Consider the following 19,669-nt stretch of genomic DNA (forward strand, 5'->3'; position numbering starts at 1 on the left):
ATCTTCAGTAAAATCTTGCTTGCATGTGAAATCAGTGAAATTGTTCTGTAGTTTCCACATTCGGTTGGGTCGCCTTTCTTTGGGATAGGAACAAATGTTTGGGATAGGGAAAGTATAAGGGAAGTTATAATCACAGAAACAATTAAAGAGCATTGACAGGTTTGAGAGGAAGGAGAAATTAGAAAGTGAATGGGTAAATTGAAGGGACAGGAGAGAATAGTGAGATTTCAGTGATGTTTTTAGATGCTGTCAAGTCCTATGTGACTCATAGTGATCCTATGAATGACAGTTCTAAACTCTGTCCTCTCCTTTGCCATCTTCATAATTTCTGACATACTTGAACAAAATGCCGTGTCAATCCATCTCTTAAAATTCCTTCCTCTTTTTGCCTATCCTCCCCATTTCTAAGCATCTAGTCCCTTTCCAAGAAACAGCTTCTCCAAACAATATGTCCAATATGATTGTCAGTCTAAGATGCAGGATTTGTCATTCACTTCTGAAGTAGCAGGACTCTGAAAAACCTATGAACAATAAAGGAGCAGGGGTAACTATATTGTTAGAGGTAAAGCCTATACAGAAAGTCAATAAAGATGAGAAGAAACAGCTACTAACATCCTTTAATAACTGGAATGTGAAATGTACATAGTATAAATGTACGGATATTGGAAGTTGTCAAGAATGAAATGCAACAAATGAACACTGACATTCTAGGCATTAGTGAGCTGACATGAACTGGTTTTGGCCACTTTGAATCAGACATTTACATAGTAAACTATTCTGGAAATGAATAACAGAAGAAGAATGCTTTTCATAGTTAAAAAAACCAATTTCAAGTTCTATCCTGAAGTACAATGTTGTGACTGACTATATACTATTCATAGACATGCAAGGGAAACCTACTAATATGACTGTTATGAAAATATATACACCAAAACTAATGCCAAAGAGGAGGAAATTGAAGATTTTTACCAAATTTTGTATCCATAGTTGACCAAACATGCGATTAAAATGTGTTAATGATAATCATTGACTGGAATGTGAAAGTTGGAAACAATGAAGAAGGAATGACAGTCAGAAAATATGGATTTGGTGAAAGAAATGAGAAATAGAATGATCTAATTTTGTATGCTTAATGATTTATTCATCTCTAGTACATTGTTGTTGTTTTTTTTAAAAAAAACCCCAAATGGTGATTTTATACATGGACCTCACCTGATGGACTGTATAAGAATCAGTCAGAGTACATCTTTGGAAGGAATCATGGGAGAAGCTCAATATCAGCAGTCAGAACCAGACTAGGTGCTGACTGAGGAACAGATCAATTACTCATGTGCAAGTTCAAATTGAATTGGGAGAAAATGAAAACAAATTCATGTTGTTGTTGTGATGAGCCATCTGAAATAGCAGGCCTTCGAAATGCTAGGTATAATAGAACACACTTAGACTAGTAGATAGAGCAACTGAGGTGGAGCCCTCAAGTATGGAAACGCAAAGGAGGAGGAACAATTGTAAGCAGACACTAGTGACTGGAACATGGAATGTGAGAATCATGAATGTAGGAAAATAGGATATTGTTAAGAAAGACATGGAACATATAAATATTGACATATTAAGGACTGGTGAGATGAGATGGACTGGCATGGGGCATTTTGAGTTAGATGATCAAATACTCTACTATGCTGGAGATGAAAAGGTGAGGAAAACTGAGGTTGCTTTCATAGTTAAAAATTAATTTCTAGATCCATCTTGAAATACATTATTGTGAGTGACAGGATAATATCCATAAGCATACAAGGAAGTCCAGTGAATACCACTGTCATTCATATATATGCACCAACAACCAGAGCCAAAGAAGAGGAAATAGATTTCTACCAACTTATGCAGTCAGAGATTGATCAAACATGCAATCATTATGCATTAATATAATGGATGATGTAAATGCAAAGGCTGGGAACAGAGAAGGATCAGTATTTGGAAAACATTAATTCAGTGACAGAAATGAAGCTGGAGATAGAACGACAGAATTTTGCACAATGGACGACTTGTTCTTTGCAAATATGTTTTATAGGAAACAAATGCAGGTTATACACATAGATTTCACCTGATGATATGCATAGGAATCAAATTGATTATATCTGTGTGGAAAGAACTGCTCAATACCAGCTGTGAAAATTAGGCCAGATGCTGATTGTGGAACAGACCACCAACTACTCATATGCAAGTTCAAGGTGAAGCTAAGGAAAATTAAATCAAAGCCTCAGGAACCAAAATTTGACCTTGGGTCTATCCCACCTAGATTTAAAATTCATCTCAGGAACAAATTTGAGGCCTGGAACACTAATGAGTGAAGACCAGGTGAACTGTGTCTTCCATTCTCATCTATATTGTGTAGTGCTTTACAAGTTCATTATTTTTCAGTGCTATGTAATATTCCATTGTGTGACTGTACCACAGTTTTCTTTTCTTTTTTTCTATCCAAGCATTTGGACTGCTTCCATTTTTTTTTTTGCTGTTGTGCACTATACTGTGATAAACATGGGTGTGCATATATCTATTTTTCACAGTGCTGATTTATTTGAGGTGTATTCCCAGTAGGATAGCTGAGTTGAATGAGTTGAATGGTATTTCTATTTCCATCTTTTTGAGGAAGCTCCCAGACTTCCTTCCATTGTGATTGTATCATTTTACATCCCCTCCATCAGCGTATGAGTGTTCCAATCTCTTTATAACCTTGCAAGCATTTGTGTGTTGTCCTGTTGATCTTTATTATTATTGCTAGGTTGAGATGACGTCTCATTGTTCTGATTTGCATTTCTCTAGTAAACAGGAATTTGGAATATTTTTTCATATATTTGTCAGCCATCTGATTTTATTCTTTGATGAAGTATCTCTTCATGTTCTGCCCATTTTGTGATTGGGTTGTTTGCCTTTTTTTTCTTTTTAGGTGATAGAATATTCGATAAATAGTCTATATTAGTCCCTTATAGGAAGCAGGAGTAGCATCCACTTTCTAAACAACATGCCTCTGGAAACTCTATGAACTTTGATAAATGACAATAATTGCAGAAAAGCTTCAGGCCTTTTGTTCATAGGGTCACTATGAGTTGTGCCCGACTTGACAGCAATCAATAACAACAATAGTACCTTATAACATATGTTGTTGGTAAATATTTTTTTCTGTCTGTGGGCTTCATTTTTACCCCTGGAGTAATTTCTTATGTGTTAACAAAATATTCTACTCCTTAGTGTTGCTCGGTGAGGGTCTGATTGAAGAGGAAAGGCAATGCTTCATCATTTGAGTTGGACAGCAATTAGTGTGAATTTTCCACATTTCTCTTATTTGCATTCTCTGTCCTTGAGTATTATTTGTAGAAGTTCAGTTTTGGTTGCGATAAAGATAACCATTTCTGCAAGTCACGTGAGAATGAGATGCTCCATTTGTCCCCAACTTGACTCACAATTGCCAAGTAATTATGCCATTGCTTAAAATATGAAGACTCAAGTGAGGAGAGAAGGAATCTGCCTCCTGAAAAACATTTGCTGCTGATTCAATTTAACAACAGTAATTTTGTGGCTTGTGAAATCATGTCCAGTTTTTAAATTCCAATTTTTCTGTCTTTTTGCAAAAGTTCAGGAGAAATTGTTAAAGAGACAGAAACTAAATGTCTTTCAAACTAAATATCTTGTATACAAAATAAATGGGAAAGTATAGAGACACATTGCCATCATTTTCTTGGTTCTTCTAGTTTTTCAATTTCTTAGCAGAAGCAAGAAAAAAGTCATCCTACAATAAACAAATGATTTCATGGTGGTAGAGTGAAAGCTTGGGAAAAAATAAGTCAAGAATCTTTCCAGAAATGTTTGTATTTCCTAGCTTCTTAGTTTCCAGGTGGGCTGAGGATAAATATTAATTCACTAAAAAAAAAGTTATTATCTTAGAAAATATATTTCCTAGTTTCTATGTAAGTCAGTGTTCAAATATCTTGATTTGAAGAAAATATACTTATTCATGAAGTTGATTATGTTCCAAGGCCACACTAAAGAATTTACTAACTCTGAAAATATTTCTAAGGATACCTTAAAAGACATGCCAACCATGAAAGTGGGTATTTCAGTACATTTTCCCCCATAACATTTTGGAGTTTTCATTGGAACATAGCTGTGAACATGTAATATGTTATCATATCAAGAAGCCAAATAGAGTTTTCATGCTTTATAACATAAACAAGCTATAATTCAAAGACATCATTCTCTTTAGGCTTCCTCATTCATTGTTCGGAGTTGCTATATTCTTGATGATGTTGGGAGTGCTGGTGCCATAGTCCATAAAGAGTTTCACTAACACAAAAGTCATGTATCTTTTGCAATTCAAATCCATTAGCAGGTCTGCAAAAGAATGAATTATCTATTCCCATATGATTCACACCCAAATAAAAAACTAATAACTAAAATAAAGCTCACTGGAAGGTCAGCAGTGAGTGGGTTCCTACTTCATGGCAATGAGTAGTAGTGACAACGTGATGCTTCTTATTGGTCCAGTTGTGAGGATTTTGGGTGGTATTTTTTTTGTGTGTTGAAGTGTAATCCATACTGAAGTCTTTGATTTTCTACAGTAAGTGCATCAAGTCGCCCTCACTTTCTGCAAGCTAGGTTGTGTCATCGGCTAAATCTAGGTTGTTGATGAGTCTTTATCTAATTCTGTTGTCACATTCTTCTTCATATACTCTAGCCTTTAGAATTATTTGTGCAGCATATAGATTGAATAGATATGGAGAAAGGATACAACTTGATATATACCTTTCCTGATTTTAAACCATGCAGTATTATCTCTTGTTCTGGTCTATGTTCAGGTTTCACACGACATTAAGTATTCTGGAATTCTTATAATCTTCTTCAATGTTATTGGTAATGTATTATTGTCTACACAAGTAAAAGGATTTGCATAGTCAATAAAACAAACATTTTTCTTGTAGTCTAAGCTTTCAGCCAAAATCCATACGACACCAGCAAGGATATCCCTGTTACCTTGGCCTCTTCAGAATCCAACTTTAATTTCTGGCAGTTCTTGGCTGATGTATTGTTCCAGCCACTTTTGAATATCTTCAGAAAGACTCTACTTGTGTGTGATATTAATTGTATTGTTCAATAATTTCCACATTATTTTTGGATCACTTTTATTTTTGGGTGGAGGGCTGGGAACAAATATGGATCTCTTCCTGTTTTGATTGGCTACATAACTAAGTTCCAAATTTCTTGTCAAAAACTAGTATCTTTAAGGCTAGTTCCATTTGTTGAAACTCCTCAATTGGTATTTCTTCAGCTCCAGGAATTGTGTTTTTTTTGTTTTTTGGTTTTTTTTTTAACAAAGCCTTCATTGTAGCTTGAACTTCGTTACCATTGGTTCCTGATGATATGCTATACTCCAGAAATATTTTCATAATGATTAATTATTTATGTACATTGGCTTTATCTATAACCTTTTGATGCTTTTTTCTCTCCATATGTGTTCAATCTATATTGTTGTTGTTATGTGCTGTCAAGTGGCTTGAGGCTCTTGAGCCCTAAACCTCGCTCTATCCTGTGCCAATCTCATTGTCTCTGACACACCTACTCCCACTACCCCAATCACTGAATCGGTCTATCTCATTGAGGATCTTCCTTTCCTACGTTGTCCCTCCACTCTCCCAAACATACTATCTCTCTCCCCTGTTCCCTCCTTACAACATGCCCAAAGCATGTTAGATGAAACTTCAGAATCCTTGACTCCAAGGAGCATTCCAGCTTCACCCTTTCCAGGTCAAACCTGTTTGTTCTCCTAGCTGTCCATAGTATATTCAACACTCTTCTCCAGCACCACAGCTCAAAGGCATCAACTCTTTCTATCATCCCTAGTCACCTCACAACAAGTTGTGGCTGACTCTGAGAAGAATGGGAATCCCAGAACACTTGATCATGCTAATGCGACACCTGTACTTGGACCATGAGGCAGGTATCAAAACAGAGCAAGGAAACACTGCATGGTTCAAAATTGGGTAGGGTGTCCACCAGGGATGTATTCTGTCTCCATAACTTTTCAATCTGTATGCAGAACAGATCATCTGGGACTCTGGGCTTTACGAGGAGGAATGTGTCATCAGGATTGGTGGAAGATTCATTAACAACCTGTGTTATGCAGATGACACAACCCTGCTTGCTGAAACTGAGGAGAACCTGAAGCGCTTGCTGCAGAAGGTCAAGGACTGCCTCCTACAATATGAATTGAAGCTCAACATCAAGAAAACAAAGATTTTCACCACTGGGTCAAATGGCAGCATCAGAATGGATAGTGAAGAGATTGAGATTGTTAAAAGCTTTGTTTGCTTGTCTCCATAATCAACACTCATGGTACCAGCAGCCAGGAAATCAAAAGACGAATTACTTTGGGAAAGTTGGCTGTCAGGGGCCTCTTCAGAGGAATGAAGAGAAACGACATCAGGCTGGAGCCTAAGGTACGCCTTATCCAGGCTATAGTCTTCACAAATACCTTCTATGCATTGGAGAGCTGGACAGTGACTAGGGATGATAGAAAGAGAATTAATACATTTGAGCTTTTGTTCAATCTGTATGCTGAACAAATTATCCAAGAAGCTGGACTCTGTAAAAAGGAGTGTGATATCAGGATTGGAGGGAGACCCATCAATAACCTGTGTTATGCGTATGACACTGCTTTGCTTGCTGAAAGTGAGGATGACTTGGAACACTTATTGCAGAAGATCAAGGAATACAGTCTTCTGTAAGGACTATGTCTCAATATCAACAAAATAAAGATTCTTACCACTGGACCAATAGACTGTGTCATGATAGAGGGAGAGGATATTGAAACTGTAAACAGCTTCATCTTGTTTGGATCTGCAAGTAACACCCTTGGTACAAGCAGTCAGGAAATAAGAAGATGAATTGCACTGGGAAAATCTGTAGTTAGGTATCTTTTCAAATTGTTGAGGAATAGTGATGTCAGTTTGAGGACTAAGGTGATTCAGGCCATAGGCTGTCTGATTACTAGCTATGTATCAGAGACTTGGACAATGAATAAAGATGAGAGAAAAAGAATTAACACCTTTGAGTTGTAGTGTTAGTGAAGACCACTGAGCATCCCACGGATGGCCAAGAGAATGAACAGACATGACTTGGAGAGGGTGCAGCTAGAGTGTTCTTTGGAGGCATACTTTGGACATGTTACTAGGAGGTGTTGTTCCTTGGAGAGGACCATGACGTTGGGAAGGGTGGAGGGTTGGTGAAGGAGAGGGCGACTCTCCACCAGGTGGATTGACACGGTGACTGCTGCAATAGGCTCTTGTGTGTCAGGAAGTATAAGGATGGCAAAAAACAGAACAGAGTCCAGATCTTTTGTTCATAGTGTTACTGAGTTGTGTTCGACTTGATGGCACCTAACAACAAGAACAACAACAACCACCACCCCCTCATTTCAATATTTGCCCTTAGAATCTTTCAGGATTTCAACTCACAGCCTGAATTTTTTCTTTAGTTCTTTCAACTTGAGAAATATTTGGCATATCCAGAAATAACTAACCCTTTTGATTTCCTAACTCCAGCTCTTTGCACATTTCATTATAATTTGCTTTGTCTTCTCAAACTATCCTTTGAACTTTTCTGCTCAGCTCTCTTACTTTATTTTTTATATTGTTGTCGATTTCCTTTGAGTCAAGCACGACACTCATAGTGACCCTATGAACAAAAGGCCTGAAGCCCCTCTACAACTATTGACGTTTATCAATTCTATCTTCTCTATTGTCAAAACCAAGTTTAAAAGTCTGTTCTGTGGTATCCATTTTGGTCTTTTTTGGGTTTTTTAGTCACTTTTTGCTGTGTTTCATAGATGATGTCATCTCACCACTCCCCTGATTTTCAGTCATTAGTATTTGATGTATCAAATCTACTCTTTATACGTGTTTAAAATTAGATGAAATAAATTTAAGGCAATTTGCCCTTATGAACTCATTTTTGTTTTCTTCAACTTCCTTTTAAACTTGTTTATGAGGAATTGACATTCTGTTCCTCAGTTGATTCCTGACCTTTTCTGAATATCATTATCAATACCATCTTTTTTCACTGATACACTCAATCTGATTTCTGTGTAGTTCCTTAGATGAGATCTGTATGTGTAGTCATCATTTATGTTTTGTTGGAAAAGTACTTGTTATGAATAACTCATTGATTGTTTAAAAATCTATTGTATGATGTTGAGTCTCATTTCTTTTTCTGAGGTAACTCTTTCCAACTACCAATCTTTCTTTTTGTTTCTAGTTTTTGCATTCTAGTCACTAATTATTATAAGAAAATCTTGATTGGATTTTTGATCAATTTCAGATTGATTAAAAATCAGTGTGTAGGGAGAAATCATCAGTTTTTTCATCTTTGGCAAGCAAGGTTCTGCTGAAGATTATCCAAAAATGACTGGAAAAGCACATTAACAGAGAACTGCCAGAAGTGCAGGTTGGATTTAATAGGGGTCATGGTACTAGGGATATTGTAGCTAATGTTAAATGGATCTTGGCTGAAAGCATGGAGTACCAAAGGAATGTCTATCTGTGTTTCATTGATTATGCAAAGACATCTAAATGTGTGGATCACAACAAATTGTGGCTGACTCTGCGAAGAATGGGAATCCCAGAACACTTGATCAGGCTAATGCAAAACCTATACTCGGACCAGGAGGCAGTAGTCAGAACAGAGCAAGGAAATACTGAATGGTTCAAAATCGAGAAGAGGTGTGTCAGGGATGTACGCTGTCTCCATAACTTTTCAATCTATACACAGAACAGATTATCCAGGAGGCTGGGCTTTATGAGGAGAAGTGTGGCATCAGGATTGGTGGAAGATTCATCAACAATCTGTGTTATGCAGATGACACAACCCTGCTTGCTGAAACTGAGGAGAACCTGAAGCACTTGCTGCAGAAGATCAAGGACTGCAGCTTTCAATATGTATTTAGGCTTAATATCAAGAAGACAAAGATTCTCACCACTGGGCCGATTGGCAGCATCAGGATGGATGGTGAAGAGATTGAGATTGTTAACAGCTTCAGTTTGCTTGGCTCCACAGTCAACACTCTTGGCAACAGCAGCTAGAGAATTAAACAACATATTGTGATGGGAAAATCTGCTGTTAGGGACCTCTCCAAAGTACTGAAGAGCAATGGTGTCACTCTGGAGACTAAGGTACACCTGATACAGGCCATGGTCTCTGCAATCATTTGCTATGCATCAGAGAGCTGGACAATGACTAGAGAGGCTAGAAGGAGAATTGATACCTTTGAGCTGTGGTTCTGGAGAAGAGTATTGACTATACCATGGACTGGTAGGACAATGAACAAGTTAATCTTGGAGAGAGCTGCTCCTTGGAGCCAAGGATTCTGAAGCTTCGTCTGACATATTTTGGACATGTTGCAAGGAGGGACCAGTCCTTAGAGAGGGAGATCATGCTTGGGAGGGTGGAGGGGCAGTGCAGAGGGGGAAGACCTTCTAAAAGATGGATTCATTCAATGCCTGGAGTAATGGGGGTGGGTGTGTCAGAGACAGTGAAACTGGAATAGGACAGAGCAGGGTGTAGGGCTGTTGTACATAGGGCCACTATGAGTCAGATGACTCAATGGCACATGATAACAACAATAACAAGGCACATTTGAATGCTATTTGTAGTAAGAGATTTTTCTTGTATGCAGATGGAATTCTGGATAGATCTTGCACTCTTCTTTTTGACATTGACTGCAACACCATTCTGCATTTAGCCATTTCTGGCATAGTAAATGATACGATTATCTGACTGAAGATGGTCCATACAAAGGTCCTGGTGGCACAGCAGATTAAGGGCCGGACTGCCAAACAAACGGATCAATACCATTCCATCTCAGCTCACTGAGATGCCTCTCTTACATTTCTGACAACTTCCAATTTTCTTAGATTCATACTTCATATACTCCACCTTCTAGTCACTAATGAATGTTTTAAGCTGTTTCTCCTCATTTTGAGAGATTTTTGGTGGCCTAGTGGTAAAGAGTTACACTGTCAACCTAAAGGCAAGGAGTTCAAATTCACCATCGGCTCCTTAAATACAATTTACAACCACAGAAAATGTGCTAGCTGGTCTGCTATGGTTTGGCTCTGACTCAGTGACACACAACAAGTTTCATTTTGAAAGGTGCCAAATCAGTAAATTCAAGTCCTTCACTGGATGCAAACTTTACTCCATTTACGTCATTAAGGTAGACTCTATTTTGAGACGGCAGTTCTTCTCTAGTCGTATTTTGCTTGCCTGTCAGCCAGAGAGACTCATCTTCCATCAGTCTGTGTTACAATGTTCCAATGTTACTCACAAGGTATTTTACAACATGTTATTGCAGAAGTGCATAGCCAGTCCTGCTTCTTAGTCTGTCTTAGTCTGGAAGCTCTGCAACATGTCCATCATGGATGACACTGCTGATGTTTGAAATATTGATGGAATAGTTTCCAGTATCACAGCAGCAAGCAGGCCACCACAGCATGGAAAACTGACAGATAAGTGGTGGAAATTACCACGAAAATATAAAAATGTTTATCCTTTCTAAAACACAATATTTTACTTTTTAACATTTTATATCTTTGAGAATAAGAGGTAGTGAAGATTGTGGTAGAAATGGAGAATTCAAAAGGAGAGAGAGAGAGACTTACTTATGGTATACTTCTGTTGAAAAATATAATAACCAAATCCATTGTCTTCCTGCCAATTTTAACTCATAACAATCTTGTGCATGACCTTCATAAATAAGAGGATTTTAAAACTTATTTAATCAAGATTTAGCTATTAATCAATAGAGTAAAAATTAACAAGAAAATTATTTTATCAAATCCATATCTGCATTGAGTTCAATTAAAAAAACAAAATCCAAAATAAATACTGCAACTTTGTATATACTTTATGAAAGGAAGGCTTAATTACTAATTAGTACAATGAACATGAAAAAGAAGTCCATAACCTGGAAGAACAAAAGCAACTCTGAAATGTCCACAATAAAAATACTGAAAATAATGGTTGGAACTCAGCTAATTGGAGAAGAATTTCTGTAGACAATTTTTCTGGATCTTAACAAATGGGAGCACTACATTCTTTAAACAGTGTGAGAACATTTCTAATAAAAGATAGTTTGATTTTTGCATTGCTTTAATATAGTAGCATTTTTATTTAAAAATTTTTTAAATAAAATTTTTATTTTATACTAGTTTACTTACAAAATTCATATACTTTTTTTTCACCTTGGACCTTTCCCATTTCCTTTACCCACTCCTCGCTCCACCCATCAAATTGTGTGACTATCCTTATCCCTCTGTTCATACTCTCCCTCCTTTGTATACTTATACATGTTTTACTAGTTATCTTTCTATTTCTACAGTAATGGACTTATACAGTATTTTTCATTTTGCTACTGGGTTAGTATACTTAGCATAGCACTCTCCAGTCCCTCTCAAGTTAGGTAGTAATTTTAAAAAGAATTGCTCCTCTGTGATGTATAGTATTCCATCAAGTGAATGTACCATGATTTCTCAATGGACATTTGGGCTGTTTCCGTGTTCTTGTGATGGTGAATAATGGTGCTATGACCACTGATGTGCAATTTTCCATTTGTGCCTCAGTTCTAATTTGCTCAGGATATATTCTAAGCAATGAAATAACTGGGTCATATGGAATTTCTGTTCAGCTTTTTGAGGAAACACTGAAGTGTTTTGCTTATTCGGGGTCTCTTTCCTCTCCAAATAAACTTGATAATTTCCCTTTCCATTTCTTTGAAAAATGAAGTTGGCATCTGTATAGGGATTCATTAAACATGTAGATTGCTTTAGTTAGGAATGCCCTTTTCACAATATTGAGTCTTCCTATCCATGAACAGGACACATATTTCCATTTATTTAGGTCTTTTCTTGTGGTTTACAGAAATGTTCTGTGGTTTTCTTTGAACAGGTCTTTTGTGTCTCCAGTTAGGTTCACTCCCAAGTATCTCAGTTTGTGGTTGGCTATTGTAAATGGTATTGCTTTCTTGGTTTCCTTCTCCTGAGTTCTTGTTACTGTGGAGGAATTCCACTGATTTTTAGATATAGATCTTATATCTCATTTCTCTACTAAATTTGTCTACTAGCTCTAACAGTTTTCTTATTTTGGTTTTTTTTGACGTTGTTCTTGAGTCCTAGGGGTTTTCTGTGTACACTCTCCTATCATCTGCATATAGGGATGGTTGAAGAATTTCTTTGCTGATCTGGATGCCATTTGTACCCTTCTCTTGTTGTATTGCCCTAGCAAGCACTTCCAATACAATATTGAATAGAAGTGAGGATAGTGGGCATCCTTGTCAAGTCCTTGTTTGCAAGGAAAATGCTTTTAGGCTTTTTCCATTGAGAATGATATTTGCTCTTGGTTTTGCATGTATACTTTTCCCTATGCTGAGGAAATGACCTTCTATTCCAAGTATGCTGAGTGTCTTGATCAGAAAGGGGTGTTGGATTGTATCAAATGCCTTTTCTGCATCAATTGCTAAGATCATATGGTCCTTATTATTTGCTTAATTAATGTGGTGAATTATGTTTATTGTTTTTCTTATTTTGAACCATCCTTGCATGACTGCTATGAATCCTACTTGGTCATGATGATGTATTTTTTATTTGCCATTGGAAGCAGGAGTGGCATCCTCTTCCTAAACAGCATGCTTCCAGAAACTCTATGAATTTTGATAAATGTTGATAGTTATAGAAAGTCTTCAAGCCTTTTGTTCATAGGGTTGCTATGAGTTGTGCTTAATTCAAAGACAATCAACAACAACAGCATTGGATTCTATTGGCTAGGATTTTATTAAGGATTTTTGCATCTATATTCATGAAAGAAATTGAACTGTAGTTTTCTTTCTTTGTAATATCTTTGCCTGTTTTTGGTATTAAGGTTATGCTTGCTTCATAGAATGACTCTGGGAGTGTTTCTTCTTTTTCTGTATTTTGAAATACTTTAAGTAGAATTGGTGATAGATCTTCTCTAAATGTTTAGTAGATGTAGAATTTTTTATAATAGTTTATTTATAATACTCAAATATATTGTTTTCCACATCAGATCATTCCCTTTTCCATCACTCCCAACCCATCAAATTGTATGACCTCATGATTAATCCTCCCCCAGCACATCTTCACCCCTCAGCTTCCACCCTCCTCCCCAACCATGGCTCCTCATACCATTCTGAAATAACAGTTTTATACAGTATTTGTCCTTGTGGGACTAAGTTAATTCATTCAGCATAATGCTCTTTAACCGTAGTTGGTTTAGGTACCATTGAGTTGAGTATGACTCATAACAACCCTATTAACTTTCTAATACATAAGAGCCCTTTGCAGCAATCACCATGTAAGTCTACTTGGTTGAGAGTTTTCCTCTTCGTCGCCGAACTTTCACCCTTCTGAACATCATGTTCCTCTCCATGGAATAGCTCCTCCTAGTCACATGCTCAAAGTATGTGAGGCGGAGCCTCACCGTTCTTGCCTCCAAAGAACACTCTCCAAGACATATTTGTTCATTCTTTTTGCCATGCATGGGGTGTCCAGTCCTCTTATCCAACACCACAGCTCCAGGTGTCAATTCTTTTTGTCTCATCCTTATTAATTCTCCAGCTCTCACATACATAGCAAGTGATTGGAAAGACTACGGCCTGAATCAGACTCTGGAGAGGTTCCTAACTGCAATTTTTTTTAATTGCAATGCATCTCCTTATTTCTTGACTACTGCTACCAAGGGTATTAATTATGGTCCAAACAAGATAAGGCTTGTGACAGTTTCAATCTCCTTTACATCCATCATGACACTGTCTATTGGTCCAGTGGTAAGAATCTTTGTTTCCTTGACATTGAGAGACACAGTCCATACCAATGTTTACATTCCTTGATCTTCAACAAGTGCTTCTAGTTCGCCTCACTTCAGCAGGCAAAATTGTGTCATCTGTGTAATGCAGGTTATTGATGAGCCTCCCTCCAATCCTGATTCCACACTCCAATTTATATAATCCAGCTTCTCAGATAATTTGTTGACCATAGATATTGAACAGGTATGGAGAGAGAATACAACTCTTTTCACTCCCATTTAAAAATATTTTATTTCATTTAAAATTATTTCAGATAATAAAGTTATAATAGTTTTATACAATCATTCTAGAAACCAATTATTTTGTTATTGTCATTCAATATTTCACCAGTAATCTAAAAGATAGTCTATATGTTTGCGACAATAACGAGATTGCCAATTACAAGAACATGAAGCATTCTTTGCACACAAATTAAGAAAACCAAAGCAAAACAAAACAAAAAACACATTTTATTGCCATTGAGTTGTGACCAACTCATAGCAGATCCTCCATTGTGTTCTTGAGGTTGAAAATGGCATGGTTGATTTTTCTGTCTTTCTCTTGCAGAGCCATTGGTGGATCCAAGCTGCCTAAGAGGCTCAGCCCTTGGAATAGCCACACGACTACCTAAGGACTGTTCTACCAGAGCTGAACTCAAATAAACACACAATTTCTAGACCTGGGAAAGCTTACTAGTGTGACAAAGACTGGTGGAACCCGTGAGATTCACTAAGTTGCCCATAGAACTTTGAACAAAACTCATCCACATGGCTTATAATTCAGCCAAATAAGATATAATATTTTATACTAAGAAAATAAGAAATATCTTATATAGAAAATAAGAAATAAGCCTATAAAAATAAATGGTAATATCAGGGAGGCATTCACTCCTTAGAACAACCAACTACATAGCATCAAAAGGGCAATATTTGCCAAGAATAAAGTTCAGATGGCATTAGAAGGACTATTGAGAGCAAGAATACTGGGAAGAAATGGGTAGGGTGTGATTTAATTTTTTGTTGTTACCAGAAGAGAAAATGAAGTTCACATTGATAATACAATTGGTTTCACATATTGTAAAAAGTTAAGTCCATTAGTTAAAGGAAGAATTGGAAAAAACCCTTAATTTTTTTGTTAGTTGTTGTCAAATTGGCTCCAATTCATGGAGACCTTATGTATAAAATAAACATTGCTTTTCAAGTCCAATGGTGATTGATTTAAAAAAAAAAACCTAATGCATGGGAATGACTATATGAACAAAGAATAGTTTGAGCACAATGTGTAAGAACTATGTGAGCAAATCAATGTGGGTACATATACATACACATATACATACACACGTATATATGTAAAATGAACAATTCTTGGTCCTACACCATCCTCACAATCTTTGGTATATTTAAACCCATTGCTACAGTCACTATATCAATCTGTTTACTGGAAGATTTTCTTCTTTTTATACTGACCCATTCTTTACCAAACACAATATCTTTTTGTACTAATCATCCTTCTTTATGATTTTCAAAGTAAGCCTCACTATCTGATAGCTTAGTAGTAAGGAGTTGCACTGTCAACCCAAAGGCACAAACCTGCCAGCTGCTCCACAAGAGAAAGAGAAATGCTTTCTTCTCTTGTGATTGCCTGTCCTTTTGTAGGGTCAGCTGTGAGTTGGTTCTCACTTGATGGTTCATTGCAGTAGAAAGATGGACAATTTCCTCCCAAATGTCTTACTGCCTATGAATATCTGCTGGAGAGTCAGTTACAGGTCCTTCCTAACTGAACAACATTCTCTATTCTAAGGTTGTTCTTCTTCCAAGATGGATTTGCTCATTCTTTTGTTAGTCTATAGTATATTCAATGTTTTTCTGCAATATTGCAATTACAAGTATATGAACTCTTCTGTCTTCTTTTGAAACTGTCTGCCTTTCACATGCATATGAAGCGATTGAAGAGACCATAACCTGAATTATATACACCTGAGTTATAAAAGAGCTATTGCTTTTTAATACTAAAATCTATTTTAAAAGAGTTCTTTTATAGAAGATTTCCCTGTGTCATCTGATTTTTTTTTTTTTTGACTGGCGATTTATCCAAGAAGAATGAAATCTCTAGTAACCTAATTTTTTTCATCATTTATTATTTTATTGCTTGTTGATTTTGTTGTGTAGGTTTTTCTATGTTCAGACATAATCCACAGTGAAGGCTCTAGTCGTTTTCTTTCAAGAATAAGTGCTTCAAGCCATCTTCATCTTCCATTAAGTAATGTTTGTCATCTGTTCATTGTATTTTTTAAATGAATCTTCCTCTAATCTTGATATTGTAAGGTGTTTCTTTTTCATGTAAACGAGTTTATCAGATTATTTACTCAGTATACAGATTGAATCAATGAGGTGAAATAATACAAACTTGTCACACACCTTTTCCAATTTTAAGCCACCAATATCCCTTTGTTCTAAATGGATTACTGCTTCTTAATTTGTATACAGGTTCTACATGAAGACAATTAAGTGGCCTGGAATATAATCTATAATTTAAGGTAATTTATGATTTCATGTAACCCATACATTTTTATGTTCCAAACAAAGCAATAATTTTGTGGAGCTGAAAAAATAAAGGTAAACATCTTTCTATTATTCTCTGAATTCAGTAAACATATATCCGATATTAACAATGATATCCCTAATTCTACCTGCTCATCTGAATTAGGTTTGAGCCTCTTCCAGTTTCTTGTCCATGTATTGTGTCAATCATGTTTGTATTTTGCTTACTCAGCCTCATTTAGGTTCATGACTGCTAGGATAAGAATCGTGGAGTTAGGTTATAAAAATAGATAACAGGCAACTCTACTTCTGTTTCCTTCAAAATATTTAGAGTGGGAGGAAAGAACTGACAGCACCAGATGCCTAAGGATGAGAATGTGGGAGGAAGTTGTTTTTAAACAATAATCTTTAATGGGAATTTTAGAATACTTCAACATAAGGAAGACAAAAATCCTCACAATGGGGCTAATGAGTAAATAATAAACAGAGAAAAGACTGAAATTGTCAAGGTTTTAATTTTACTTGGATAGAAAATCAATACTCATGGAAATTACTACTCTACTCCTACTCATTGACTTGAGTCAGAATCAGCTCACAACTGACCCTCTAGCAGGGTTTCAGAGGCTATGAACTGAAAGGGAGGGGATTGCTCATCTTTCTCCAGCGGAGCCACTGGTGGATTTGAACAACCCGAGAGATGCCACATTTAGGGTATTAGGTAAATTTTCTTCAAACTATCTCTTTAAGTGCTAAAAAGCAAAAATAACGCTTTGAAGACTAAAGTGCATCTGACTCAAACTGCAACATTTTTAGTTGCCTCATGTAGTTGTCAATGCCTTTGCATTGTCAATGAAACACAGATAGACAGTCCTCTGATACCCTCTGCTTTCAGCCAAGATCCATCTGACATTAGCTATAATATCCCTAGTATCATGGACTCTTTTAAACCCTGCCTGCACTTCTGGAAGTTCTCTGGTGATGTGCTATTCCAGTTGTTTTTGGATAAACTTTCAGCAGAATCCTGCTTGCATGTGATATCAGTGATATTGTCTGATAATTTCCTCACTTTGTTGGGTTACTTTTCTTTCGAATGGGACAACTATAGATCTCTTCCAGTCAGTTGGCCAGGTGGTTATCCTCCAGATTTCTTGCACAACTGAGTGAGCATAGCCAGGGCAGCATCTGTTTGTTGAAATATGCCAATTGGTATGCCATCCTTTCCTAGAGCCTTGTTTTGTGCAAATTTATTCAGAACAGGTTGGGCATTTGAGTGCATAGATCACAGCAAATTTTGGCTGACTCTTAGAAGAATGGGAATCTCAGAACACTTGATTGATTGTACTCATGTGAAACCTATACTTTGACCAGAATTCAGTTGTCAGAACAGAACAAGGAACCACTGTTGTTCTTTTTATTGATTGTATTCAAGTAGAACATGACTCATAGCAATCCTATGAACAAAAGGCCTAAAGCCCCTCTACAACTTTCGACATTTATCAAAGTTCATATAGTTTCCAGAGGCATGTTATTTAGGAAGTGAATGCCACTCCTACTTCCAAACACGTGTGGTTCAAAATTAGGAAGGGTATGTGCCACTGATGTGTCCTATCTCCATATCTTTTCAATCTTTATGCAGAACAGATTAGCCAGGAGGCTGGGCTCTATAAGGAGAAATGAGGCATCAGGATTGGAGGTAGACTCATCAACAACCTGGCATGCAAACGACACAAATCTGCTTGCTGAAACTGATGAGGATCTGAAGCGCTTGTACAGAAGGTCAAGGACTGTAGCCTTCAATATGAATTGAAGCTCAACATTGAGAAAACAAAGATTCTCATCACTAAGAAGCTTGACAGCAACATGATAGATGATGAAGAGATTGAGATTGTTGACAGCTTCAGTTTGCTTGGCTCTACAATCAACACTCTTGTTACCATCAGCCAGAAAATTAAAAGACAGATTTCATTGGGAAAGTCTGCTATCAGAGACCTCTTCAGAGCTGAAGAGCAACGATATCAGTCTGGAGACTAAAGTGCACCTGATACAGGTTATGGTCTTTGCAATTATGCATCAGAAAACTGGACAATGACAAGATATGATAGAAGGAGAATTGAGTCCTTTGAGCTGTGGTGCTGGAGAAGAGCATTGAACATACTCTTGTCTGCTAAGAGAACAAGCAAGTTCATCCTGGAGAGGGTGAAGCCAGGCTGTTCCTTGGAGGCAAGGATTCTGAAGCTTCTTCTGACATACTTTGGACTTGTTGCAAGGTGGGATCCGTCCTTGGAGAGGGACGTCATACTTGGGAGGGTGGAGCAAGAGAGGAAGACCCTTGATGAGATGGATCTATTCAGTAACTGATGTAATGGGGGTAGGGGTATCAGATTGGCAGAGGACAGAGCAGGGTTTAGGGCTGTTGAACATATGGTCACTATGAGTCACAGGCAACTCGATGACACATAAATACAACATGTAGTTGTGACAATGAATAATGAAAACTAAATAAAAAGAATAGGCTTGAATTATGATATTGAGAAAGACAACTATAAACACCATGAACTACTTGAAGACGGAACAAATCAATCTTAGAAGGAACATAGCCAGATTAGAAGCGAAGGTGGTGAGATTTCATCTCACATACTATGGTCGTGTTGTTAGGAGGGACTAGTCTTTGAAAAATGACAGCAGCTTGGTAGGGTCAGGGAAAAAGAGGTAAACCCTAATCAGATGTATTGACACAGAGACTACAAAAAAAAAAAAAAAAAAGAAAGACTCAAACATAGTAATGATCAGGCAGATAAATAAGACAGGAGACTATTTCATTCTGTTGTACATAAAACCAAACCAAAAGGTACCCAACAACAGTAGTCCTAATGCTTACCAAAAACAACAATAAAATTGCCTTAATCTTATCTGCCTATATTTCTGGTTTGCAAGTTATGGATTGACATATTATACTATATTGATTTGATAAACTACAAAAAAATTCTCCACCCAAAACCGAAACAAAAACGCAACTAAAACTCAATGCTTTAGAATTGGAACTGACTCATAGTTTCCCCTTCAGTGGGTTTTTGGAGCCTATAAATTACGTAGCAGGAGATGCCCCATCTTTATCCCATGGGGCCACACATTGATTTGAACTGCCAGAGAGATTCAACTGTTGGGTTAGCAGTGCAATTTTCTATAACCTAGACTTGTAGTATCTCATTACCAACTTTTACAGTCA

Source organism: Elephantulus edwardii, unplaced genomic scaffold, assembly GCF_000299155.1.
Source record: "Elephantulus edwardii isolate Elephantulus edwardi_28Jun2011 unplaced genomic scaffold, EleEdw1.0 scaffold00043, whole genome shotgun sequence".
NCBI lineage: Eukaryota > Metazoa > Chordata > Mammalia > Macroscelidea > Macroscelididae > Elephantulus > Elephantulus edwardii.